The 12,977-nt window shown below is 42.9% G+C and overlaps 1 protein-coding gene across 8 annotated transcripts in view; it reads right to left on the reverse strand.

Annotated features, from left to right (window-relative positions):
• CUX1 (cut like homeobox 1) overlaps positions 1 to 12,977 on the reverse strand; it is a 275,849-nt gene that overhangs the window by 224,039 nt on the left and 38,833 nt on the right. The gene's annotated exons all lie outside the window — the stretch shown is intronic.

The following is a 12,977-nucleotide window of genomic DNA, read 5'->3' on the forward strand; positions in this document are numbered from 1 at the left end:
TCACGGCTTTACCACAACATTACACAGATCAGCAGCAGTGGCACGCAGTACACATTTCCTAATAATTTTCACAAATTCAATGAAGATTACAGATCTTGGACATGTTCAAGATAGGTTTATTTTCACCTGCCTGCTTTTTAAAGATACTGGATTTTCCCTTTTTGAGTTACTCTATGAAAAATAAATTATTATTATCTCAAATATTGGCCAGCCTTATACTTCAGCCTAGACTGGTTATGCTTCAGTCACTCTTAATTTCAAACGACGCACTGTATGTAACTCTATACTGCCATTGCTATGCTCTTTTTCCATACAAGTATTTCCTTATTCGAATACAAAATTATCTTTTCCTACTATTGGAACGTATTCCTCTAAAATTAACAGCAGATATCCCTGTATCTTCGCCGAGGCATAGCTTTTTCAATCATCTGATGAACGCCAGATTATCTCCCACCAGCACGTATGAGGCTGAACTGCAGGCTCAGCCTACAGCCCGCTGCCCGGCTGCGTCCACGTGCGTCATCCCCATCCCCATCCCCGCTTCTTCACTCAGTGCTGTGCTTCCAAATGCCACCGTAACAGATTGAATGGGTCACTTATCAGTGCAAAAACCAACGGCACTCAATCTTATCTGTCAGTTCATTCCTTTTCTGCAGTATTTCCACGTAACATAAAAAATACAAAGGCTAAACCCTCCACTCTATGCACTACATTCCCTGACTCACTTGGAGTCACAACCAAGACTTCGTAAAACGAATTTGGCACCATTTTCCCCTCTTATTATTTCGAAAGGAGAAAAACCTGGCTATGAGAAAGATGTTCATGAAAAGTGAGAACAACAAGCCAGAGCAAGCCAGAAAGCAGGTCTCCTCTGCGGCTACCTTCATCACATCGCCCTGCCAACGTGCCTCCAACCTGCATGCAAAACTCCCAGTCTTCTCCACCAGAAAACCTGCCACTTCTACACAGCCGTGTCACCGGCACTTCCTCATAACTTGACAACTTGTAACAGACTGAAAAACCAAGCCTGGGACCTCGGGTTGGGTCTAATTCCAGATCCCCAGTAGTCAGTCAAGTCACTCACCAGGTCATCTCTTGGTACAACCACCACAATAAACCACAGCAGAAGTAAAGCAGATTTGGTTACGTGGTCAGCATAAAACCCTATATATACCTCCCAGTGGAACTGGGCACCCAGTATGGGGACACAAAATGGGAAAACAGAAGATCTGCCTCTTCCTATTTTGGCAGAGGTGTAAGAAATCACAACAGACAGCAGGTACCTATGAGACACCTGCTAAAACCCAGTTCTTCAAGTCTAAAAAAAGAACGTACATGAACAGCAGACAGTAAAAATTAATTCAGCTCCTGAATTCTTTGCTAGATACTCTGTGAAAAAGCCTAATTCCAAATTATTAGTTACATTTTTGTGTGGGTAAATCCTGCAACTGGACACATGTACGTGTGTTTTATGTGATTCCACACTCTGACCTCTGGAGGGGAAAGAAAAAGAAAAAGAAAAAAAAAAAAAAAAAAGCCTTCTGCAGTTTCCAACTCAAAAGGATCAAATACTTCCCCCCCCCCCCTTTACATTTATTAGCACAAAACTAAGAGACTTTTTTTTTCCTTGATAAATATATGGACCACAGTTATCTTAATCCTTGGAAATAAGCTAAACATCACAAATGGATTTGGAGCTCGGCAGCATGCTGGAGCCAGTGATCTAAATATTGTCACTGAAATGCTTAAAAAAACCCCTCTATTTCTGACTCTGAGGAAAAAAACAGGGCAATATGTCCACCAGATCTTGGTTTGGAATTCTGTAACATATGTGAAATCTATTGCAGAAAAGTGGGAAATACTTAACAGTTCGATAAACCGCATTTGAAATTCATCCCAGCTAAGTTTATGCAAGAAAAAAGAGCAACAGAAACCAATGTGGTTAAGCACTACTATAAAGAGCAATATAACGGCTAAGCAGAAGGCTTTTAAAAAATATAAACAATCTGGTACGGCCAGCAACTTGGAAAACTATATTTAAAAAGGAAGCACACATTTAAAGCAAAGCAAAGAAAATGGAAATCATGAAGCAAGAGGGAATTTCAGTAGACCAGAGGATCAGATGCTTTGTTTTACAACACTGAGTGCTAGAAAGCAGCTTCACATACGGAAAAGCAGAGTTTTGAAGACCTGTACTTCCCAGCTTGGAGCCAAGAGAGAAAAACTGATTAAAAAATAAATAATATTTTGTGTTATTATGAAGAGTCACGTGGCAAGTGAAGAACAACCTCACTGCTCGATCGATACCAGTGCCACCATGCACTCACTGCAGGCACCTTCCCATTGCTTCCAGAATTCCTCCTGGGACAGGTCTGATAATTTCTCACCGCAAAGCATTTCCTTACGCGCCATTTCGGATACAGACATCGCCAAGGAGAAATGCCACCACACAACTACACCGAACTGTTTAACGCTGTGGGCTGAAGCCCACAAGCTTAAGATCTTGCCTGGCATTTACAGACAACAGATACAGTACGATACAATCCCAGCTGAAGAACAGTACATATCTAGCCCCGTACGCAAGATCAGATATAAAACTAGATACTAAATCTTCACGCTATGTCATAGGTAATAAGTCCCAAACTAAACTATTTGAAAAATTGCTAATTTTTTCTTCCTTACTTGATCTCAACCATGTACAAAGCAAGTTTCATTTATTTAAACATAATAGATACAACATAGATACAGGATCACAACCCACAGGCATTAATGGAAGATTTTTCATACTTTCGTGACTTAATCTCTTAAGATACTCCATTTTTAAAAAAAAATTCAATGTGGCCAATGCATTACTTCTGCAAGCAAGCAGGTATTACGGGGTAATTAGTATCAGCTTTGCGATCTCTAACCTGACTACTGCTTAACACAAAGGCACACACGCTTCCCAAGCATTGCAGCCACCCTCCAAGCAGGTACGAAGTAAAAGGAGCCGTTAAACGGCACAGACAGAACCACACCAGGGTGTCCTTTAGAGCATAACAAAAACTGGAGCCCATGTCTAAGTATCATTCTCCACACCTTTGAAATCAAAAAGGTTCCGATGAAAAGCAAATAGCAACCAGGGCTCAAAGGTGTCGCAGTGGTGACCTGCTTACAGAAAGGATTCAAAGCCTGGAAGCTTCAGTTCCACTGGTTCAAACTGGCTAATAAACTTTCTGGCCAGAAATAGCAACCATTCAACAGTCCCTGCAAAAAGTGAGTGCTACTTGGAGCACATTTTGAGAGAGACCAAGCAAGACCATTATCCTTCCCCTTGCCCCAAAGTCCCATCGATTTAGAGCAGACACAGTTCATGCTGCTTAAGCCACAGATAACTAGAGAATTCTCTCCAGGGTTTCCACTTTGACCCATTTCAACAAATTTATTGGGGGTGGGAGGGAGGCAGTGGGAAGAGAGGAGACGAGAACGTCTTATGCTCTTAAGTGCAGGAGTCATTAAAAGCAATCTTCAGAAAACAAACATCAAAAGGTTTCTTTCATGCAGTATATATAAAAAAAAAAATCTAAAACTAGGAGGGTCAATCTGCTATCCACTGCCACAACAACCAACTTGAAGTGAATCTGTCTCCCTTTAATGCAAGCATTTCCAGCTGCTTTTAGGCTCCCCAGGAGCTGTCCCCATCCATCCTGCCTCTGCCACCCCTGTGCCGCAGACCGCGACGGCACGGCTGTGCAGGGAGCCACACAGGGAAGGGGGCCTGCTAAAAACACGTCCCACCTGACTCCTCGAACCTGTCACACTGAATCCGCTCCCTGCTCAGGTCCCCTCTGCGGCTACAAGGTGTTGCACCACGAGAAAGGGAGGTGGGAAAACACGGCTGGAGGGAGCGGGGCTGGTGGAATCCCCTGTTCTGACACCAACCTGCAATCAGGCTGACCCTAAGCCATTACGAAGCCCCAGCCTCATCCCAGGCAGGTTTCAAGGTTGTTTTCTTTTACAGCTGGCACGACTTTCCTCACAAGATGCATACCTTGATAATCACCTAGCCAGCAGGTCTGCACCTCTCAGACAACCGACCGCTTTAGCACACCAAAGTCCTCCCTCCCTTTTTATAGCAGGAAGCTTCAAACCAGTCCTTCTGCCATCCAAGCCCTGTAAGCATCTCTTAAAAGTTGAATCCCACGGGCTCTCCAAGAACTACTCACTTGGGAAAATTCTTCTAGAAAGAAGCTGGGCTTTCTTAGATATTTATGAAGTCTCTGTTTCCCCATCCAAAAGGTGGCAGAAAATGAGACTACATAAGCAGAGAAAACTCTGTGGTGCCAAGGCTGCTCACTCCTGCCCTGCTCCTGTGAGTGAAACTGGACTAAGAAGAAGAACTTGTGTGGAAAACAAAGCCAGGCAAGAGAAGCACCCTCCGCTTTACGGACACTGTGGAAGGAAATGGGATAAGCAGAAAGGATACATAGGAAACGTGAATTTGGGAGCATGATGGTGGGAAAGGCGTATGTGACCCTCCCTTCACCAGGAGGGAGGAGAGGCAGCAGGAAAACGAGACTCATCTCCTCTGGTCTGAGGTGGTGTGACAGAGGCAGAGACTGCGCCGGTCCCTGTCCCCTCCCAGCACCACGAGATGAGCCCCAAGCGACGCTGCCTGAACACGAGGGCGTTAGGACAGACACTCACTCCATTTCTCCACAGCCGTGCTTCCTTTTCATTTGAAGCAGTGTGTACGGAGTAAATAATACAAACCAGTGTTTCCCTATGCTTTGGCCGACTCCGTTCATACGTCCAGCTCTCGCCGACACCCTCCTCTGCCCAGCTCCTCGCTGCGGCCGATCACGCACCTCAGCACCCATTCCTAACAGCTACAGCCACCGCCCTGACATGGCTGTTTCAGGACCCAAGAAACCAAAACACTTCAGCACCCCAAGCCCCCCCCAAAGCTGCTCTAATATAATCTGCCATAATCAGTAATCAGTCTCTGCTTAGAGCTTTCCTGTTTCACATTGAAAAAGTTATAAAAAGCTTTAATAATCACCCACAAGTACTATGATGTAACTGTATCCCAACATTTTGTTATTCTCCTGTTTTAAAATGCTTAACCTCTGCTGCGTTTACCACAAAGCAAGAAACATACACCACAACTTCAAGATAGACATTTTTTTCTGGTAGACCTCTCGTCGGGGACGCAATGCCTAGGCTACGCCTTCAAAAGCCCTGAGCGTGTCAGCAACACATTCTTACCATAAACCTCATTTACTTATTACGAGGATAGACACAAATCACAACTGCATACAGATTAGGAATTTTCTACCAGTAAATGCAGATGAGGAATTTTCTACCAGTAAATGCAGTAGTAACCATTTCCCCTGAAATCTTGTGTCTGTCTATTTAAGGTATTTCCCTTTATCATCATTTCAATCAGTTACCCACTTCTACAAGACAATCTGCTACTGAAAGGAGTTTTCAGTAGTCTCATTTTTGTTTTCATCCTCTCTCAAGACTGCATTTGTCAGACCTATCAAAGCTCTCAACGTAGCTTTTTGCAATTTCTAATTTCCTATTAAAGGAAAATTTCTCGCTACAACGATGACACCAATGTAGAAATGTCTGGCATAACTCTGCAAATGCTCAGCCTGCTTGTCTGAGGGAAATTTTACATCTCCCTAACTGATATATTAGGCAATCTACCCTTCAATCTCAAAAACCCCATAATTTTCACCTGTTCAGAAGCTTACGTACTGATTACATAAGTATTTCAGAAATATTTCAGACATTATAAACTGCTTGGCGAGCTCGATGTGTTTCTCTGGAAAAGCAAACAGGCACGCTCACTCAATGCAGCTCTAGGTGAGGACCAGGGAGTAACCCCAAAGCCGACACCGGGAATTTTTGTTAATGTCTATTTCTATTGTAAGAAAGCACCAATTCCAGTCTGAAAGCGCTCAGAAAGGTAAAACATGCTGTAAGAATGCAGCAATGGAAGAATTTATTTTTTTTTTTCTGTAAAATGAGTTTGTGTCTGCCTTGCTGTAAAGTCCCCGTTTAACACAGGCAAAAGGAAAGATCGGAGAGTTCAACAAGAGCGCCACGTTCCCCTGCCTTGCAAACCAGCAGCGAACAATGAACAAATAACAAAGACCAAAATACTTGCTTTTTACACGCCTGGAGTTTATTTTTTTTTAAAAAAAAAAAAAAAAAAAAAAAAAAAAGAAAACCCATAAGCGTTAAACAAAAAAATGTGCTTAAGAAGCATTTTGCCATTTGGCAAACTGACGCAACTACCTTTCACACACAGAATTAGTTAGGAAATTTCAATAAACACATTTTATTTCCGCGTACTCAAGTAATTTGACTCCAAGCAGGTTTTTAAACAAGCTTTAACTGGAACAAATTTTGCGCTTCATGCAATGCTTTTGGACAGTGAGTCAACGTGTGTGGTGGCCACCGCATAAAGCAAAGACAACAAAAACACAGGTGTCGATGTGGCTATTAATAAGATACCTTAACTAACAGGCTCTTAAAAAGGAAAATGTAAAAAAAAAAATGTTGCGGATTTGTCTGTTCACAATAACACCAGCCACTACCACAAATGCAGGGAAAGTCAATCAAAAAAAATCTTGCAAGAGAGGAACGCTAGGACTGGCTTTTCAAAAGGAGCTATCATCAGCATAAACATGCCACAGCCAACACAGTATTTTGCCTGCCTTTTCTTCTACACCTTGAAGTCTAAACTTTTTAGGAAATGCAAAGAATGGGAGACTGTCCAGAGCCATAACTACCTCAGTGCCAAAGGTCTGCAGGATCCATTTAACAAGCTTTTCCTCTCACTCAGGAAAATAATAAAACATGGTCTATTTGTTCCAAAAGGTAGTTTTCATCTTCTGGTACTATTTATTCCCTCTTCCCCCCCTCCTCAAAACCACATGCACTCAGGGCTGAAGAACACCTTCACAAGCGCCAGGTGCAATGAGCAGCACCCGGGCTGGGTCTCCACCGCTGCTGACAGTGGCACCACTTGCGCTGTGCTCTGACTTCTCTCCAGAAACGGAGTTCATGTTTCACTCACGGCATCCTCAACCCTAGCCCCAAAGTTTCTCTCCTCCTCATGTTCCTCAGCTTCGACACCAGACTATTAGTCACCTCCGTCTTTGTTCCCACCAGGTCTACTTTCACCTCATCACTACTGCCCAGCAGTAAGCACTCACCGCAAGGGCTGGGCAAGCTACAAAACTAGCTTGGAGATGTCACCCAGACCCCAGCTGCACTTGCATCTCTAAGCCTGCTCCTCTCCAAGCCTTCTTTAAAGGTGCTCTCACGCAGATGCTCTGCTACCCACACCGCAGTCCCTACAGCCTTGGGAAACCACCAGCTTCCATTACCTCACCCAAAGACCTTGCAGTTTGGTTTCAATACCTGGCAGAAAAACTGTCAGCAAACGTACTCTGTCAGTTACTTAACACTCTGCCAGGTTTTGCTTTTCAGTTCATTACACTTTTAAAGGACATAAATTTCCTAAAAAGTAAACGCACATGTTTGCTGGGGAGCAGGCTCCCTTGTTTTTGGAAGCACAGCACGTCCACAACCAGCCTGCCGCAGCTCCCAGCCCGCCGGGGTACTGCTTCCAGCTTCACTGACCTCCCACACTTTTCCACTTAAAAGCAAAAGTTCAAACCAGTTGCTTCGATAGCTAAAACAGAAAAGGCCAAAAAGTAGCGAATTAATTCAAATGTCGCTGCAGTGAGGCTTCCCAGAAGGTAGGGCTGCAGGCAGACAGCAAGAGCACTGCGTAAAGCCGCACGCGCTGCTCCGACTCGGAGCAATCCGCTCACCCGTCGTCTCCGGCCAGGCAGTGTACGCCCCTGCTTCCCGGCCCTGTGCAGCCCATGGCTTTCTACACGATAAAAGTAAGTTACCTAATCACACACACGCTGGTTAGTTACTTTGCAAGAAACAAAAAAAATGCCTTGGTTTAGTATTTGTGCTTTTCATAGCAGCTACAGAGTGGTGGGGAATCCAACTCTACCTTCTTCTGCCAACTAAAATAAATTATGGCAAACCAAAGGAAACACTCTGTTGCTTGCAAAGACCTTCCCTAGGCAAGGCACAAGGCAAGCGACATCTGCCTGACCCTCTGTCTTGCTGGCCGACCAACGGCTGGGCAGGACGCAGCGCAGCAGCCAGGCCCACCATAGCTCTCGCCACGCCGCGGCGGGCAAACTGTCCCTCAAGCGGCAACAGAGAACGCAACCGCGCCACCAAGGGCACGGCATGCCGGGTCCCGCTCCGCTGCCGTCACAGCCGCAGCAGGTTGGGGCAGGCGGCCCCTCGTCCTCTTCACAGCCCTCCCCGCGCCCACGCCAGCGCCGGAATAGCCGCGCGTGGGAAGGACAGCGAGGGAGAAACAAGAGTCTCATCGCATCTCTGATAGCAGCTGATCATCGGGTTTCAGCTAGGAGGTGCACAGCAACCACGCCCCATAACCACATTTTTGTAGACAATTTTTAAAAGAGCTTTGATTCTTTTTAAAAAAAAAAAAAGGCAATTAGCTGGTGAGTAATTATGAACTACTTAATGCACTATTCTTATCGTTTGTTTCAAGCCACAAAAGCAGCAGCCACTGCGTCCGGCTGGCGAGGGGTTACGCTGCCATTTGGTAACGAAACACCGCCACCAACTTCAGCTCGTGTCTTACCTCCAAGGAAGATCAGATTCATGAGTTACATTAAATAATTCTTTTGACCACACATCAAAGCAAAACGTAGTCTTAAAAGGGTGGTTTAAGTAACAAAAAGTTCAACCCTTTAACCAAACCCTGTTACACCAGTTAAAGTATTCAGTTACTCTCCTGTCTGGCCTGAGCGTTGCTAGCAGATGAAGCATGACCGTGCTTTAAGCTACAAACGTGCTGTAACACAGGCCGGGATTTATAACTCGCTGTACAGATTGCCACCAACAAATCAATAACATATATACACACACACAGAGTCTTGCTTTGGTGCGAGTTCTCGGAACTTAGTCTTTAAAAAAAAAAACTCAAGTTTTTCTTGTTTTGTTTTTTTCCTATATGAAAACAAACTCACTGCTCACATTTTATTTAACTTCACACAAATCCTGACTACACATTTAGAACAAAAATTCACCATTCTTTTTCCTTTGATGACATGTTATTAGTTTCATTTTTAGATTTTTTTGCCTTTAACATGGTTAACTATTACAGACAGACCAACTGTCCGCCCTGACGGCCATCACAACCACCACCCAATAATCCTTCAGTCTGCAAACGCAGTCACCAATCTGAAAGCTACTTAAGCTGTTTCCTAACATTTGGACATAAAATATTTACCAACAAAAGTATAAATACACACTGAAAAAGCAACCTAAAAATACTTTTAAAACCACATTCCAACAAAGCAATTCCTTGAGGGATGGGAAAAATTACCACGGACTTGAACTAACGCAACTCCTCATGCTTTGCTCCCTTCTCATATTTTTGGGCATCGTAGCCGTGGTATAACAGATGAATAAAATATCCCACCACACGTGTGACAAATATGGTTTGAAAAGGTGCAGCTAGTCTGAACTTCCAGTTTCTTGTTATTAGTTTAAAAACCTGAGCAACAGGCATGTGCACCAGGGAAAAACTACGGAATACATCTTGAAAATGTTGTCCAGTGATTCCTCTCTAGGCAGCTTCATTTCCCTTTTACTGCTGCCCAGGGGACACCTTGAAACGCCAGCCTGCTCCTTGCCCCCGCTGCGTTCCCGCTCAGCGGCACAGCCGCGCAGAGGGGCATCCGGCACGGGCCGGGCACCGCAGCACTCGGCCCAGGAAGCTGGATGGAGAACTTGTATGAAGAAATAAGTAATAACAAAAAACAAGATCAGAAGAAAATTACTGGCAAATGAAATTGCTGTTAGATAAACAATTTAAGCAGGAAGAGTATCTGGCAGAGTGTTTTCAGAGAACGGTCCTCGACTCCTGACTAAGAGGCTTCCTCCTTTGGTCGGAGTTTGCTGACCTTCTGGGCACGCTGTAAGGTTTACACGTTTTCCCATGATAGGAAAAATACAGCTTTTTTGTGAAGTAGCTCGTGAGTGTAATTGGTGGATGTTTTCTGAAAAAAAATTGTAGATACAAATAGGCAAGAAGAAAGCACCATTTTCTTTATTTAGGTTTTTGCCACTACTAAAGTCCCATTTAGGCCTCTCAGTATTTTTTCAGACCTAAATCCCAAAGAATGACTCAGCTTGGCATGACAACGCACAACAGCAAAACGTATGTCTGGCATTTAACCCTGATAGCAAGCATTACGTATTTTGGGTGATTAAACAGAATACCAGATTTTGAAGCCTTTCAGAACATTTTTATAGTTTAAATATTTTATCTGGATGATTACAGTTCAGCAGAAGTATCACACTTTACATTGAGTTGAAATCAAGAGGCAGAGGCGGTGGAACGCAAAAACGCCTTTTCCAGCTAGGTGTTTCCCAACACCACACTGCAGTCCTTAGTTAAGCTCATTTTCTGTGGCATAAAAAGGAAAATAGCAGAATTGACTCATGAAGCAAAATTAGCTGATGTACAGTCACAAGGAGGCTGGCTTGGAGGTGACAGCACACGTAACAGCATATAGCAAAAAATAATATGCTTTTTGTTCGTAATGCTGCAAGCTAGTTTAGATCCATGAGTACTATTTCCTGTACAGTATTTTTAACATGGACCATCCATTTTTTATATCAGCATTTCTAGCAGCTTACCCTAAGCCGTATATGAGGCACCGGGAATTTGTTTGCATGAACAAAAGGCATACATAAAATATTTTTTAAAGACTGCAGATCTGGCATTCAGCATCAGTAAAGCCGTGCCTAGCAAGATGAGCACCAAACTACAACAGCCAAAATACTTTTATAACCATAAAAAAAACTTATTTGGTGACAATTTATAGAATTCCCCCACTATTCACTGGGACATATCAAAAACAAAAACAACAGCGTTAGCTGCAGTGGCACTGTCAACCTTGCTATGACACACTGTCACTGAAAAGTCCTTAATTTGGGCTATCAAATACAATTTCAATTTCTTGCACTTTGGAGCAGTAAAAACAATTCTGAGAAGACTCTGTGTTTACAACCCTCAGCAAAGAACGCAGCTGTCTCAATCAATGCTGATTGTCTGTTAATTAGTTCAGTTTTACAAGCTGATGGAACAGATTACTTCATTCCCTCCCATACACAGACAGAAACTGTACAGTTATCTACAACACAGGCATTTCTGCTTCCCGGCCATTTGGGAAGGTAGATGATGTACTAGGGACTTAAGTGATCTCTTTACCAATAAATCACTCAGGTTTGTATCTTTCCAAGGCATCCACCATACAGTGGTTTTCACTCTCTCTCTCCTCCATATGAAAATGGAAATAAACACAACACTTTCCAATACAGTGGGACAACCTCCCCTTTTTTTTTGCTGTGGCTGAAACCGAATCCAGAGTTACTCCAACTCCTGTAGGAACAAAAGTCAGGTCCTCATGAATACTTTCCTATCTATATTATGTATCTAATCAGTATTATATTTTTGAATCAAGAACAGTACTCAAATACGTGACCTACAGCAGCAAGCTAAAGGTTTTTGGTGAACAGTTTGAAGTTGCTATAACCATTCTTCATCCCCACGTGCTTTTCAGACAAACTACAAATAAATAGCTAGATCACCTCTGAGCTGCTCACTCTCAGACTGACTGCCTCTAGTATCTCCATCCTTTATCTAGATCCGGTTTAAGAAAAGCCAAATTTTAGCTTTCAAATATGCAGACAAGAGTGCTGGACACCCTTCACCCAAACGCCAGAAAGCACTTCTGTTGAAAAAAAACAACGAAATACTATAAAGCCCTAGACCTGACAATATGAAAGTTTGATACAAAAAAGCATCTTTTGAGATGACCCAACATGCTACACACTATATTAAACAATAAAAGTTTCCCTTTGAGACTGGTTTTCTCTCTCAGTTTAGATACTTCATGATTAGGAAAAAAGAAGGGGAGAAAAAAAAAAAAAAAAAAGAGTTCTAGTCAAAGAACATCTATGTATTTAAAAGAAAACACATTTCTGGTAAGAACTGGATATGTAACAACTAAGTTTATCACAGAATAAGCAACTGGACAAATACAGAGCCCCACAAAACCATGGAATTATTGACCACCAGAGCTGGGCTGTGCTGTGTATCTGGCTGATAAGTACAAAGGACAATTAAATAAAACAGTAATTCTTCTACACAAAGACATCTATAGATGTCAACTTCAACAGCAGCATCACACAGAGCCTAAAACCTCTTAATGCTCTTCAGAGGTCAGTATTTCAGTTCACAAAAAAAAAAGAGTTTTAATTTTTGCATTATGAAGACCATAATTCAAAGCAGATCACTGAAAACACCTTGCAAAAAACAAAAAGAAAATATATTATCTGGAGCCACAGAAACAGCGCTGGGGGAGAAAAAGTTTGAAATGCAGTGGTCATCTCACATTAGCAATACTAACCCGAACAGTAAGGGAACCAACCACCACCACCACTCAGCTGAAGCCTGATTATCCTTTCAGCTATTGTTTTTCACTTAACTTTAGCTATATCATATTTCTACAATCCTATAAGCAAAGGACAAACTCTGCTTAAACCCATCACAGGTTTATTCTTCTTTCCTTTCTCTTCACTTCTTTCACATCATCCAGAAAAAAGACATTTGGAATTTTTTCCTGGTTTTCCACATTCCCTATGAAGGCTGGTTTGGTTGGGGGGGGGGGGGGTGTTGTTTGGTGGTTTGTTTTTTGGTTGGTTTTTGTTTTTTTTTTTTCATTTGGGGGGAGGTTGGTTTGGGGGTTTTTGTTGTTGCGGCTTTGTTTTAAGTTTTATCCTGATACTTCTTTGGGTTTTTTCATTGTCTATCCCATTCTGCAACCTGCCTCACCCACCCAGTCTTG

Source organism: Chlamydotis macqueenii, chromosome 19 (genome assembly GCF_036417535.1).
Source record: "Chlamydotis macqueenii isolate bChlMac1 chromosome 19, bChlMac1.mat, whole genome shotgun sequence".
NCBI lineage: Eukaryota > Metazoa > Chordata > Aves > Otidiformes > Otididae > Chlamydotis > Chlamydotis macqueenii.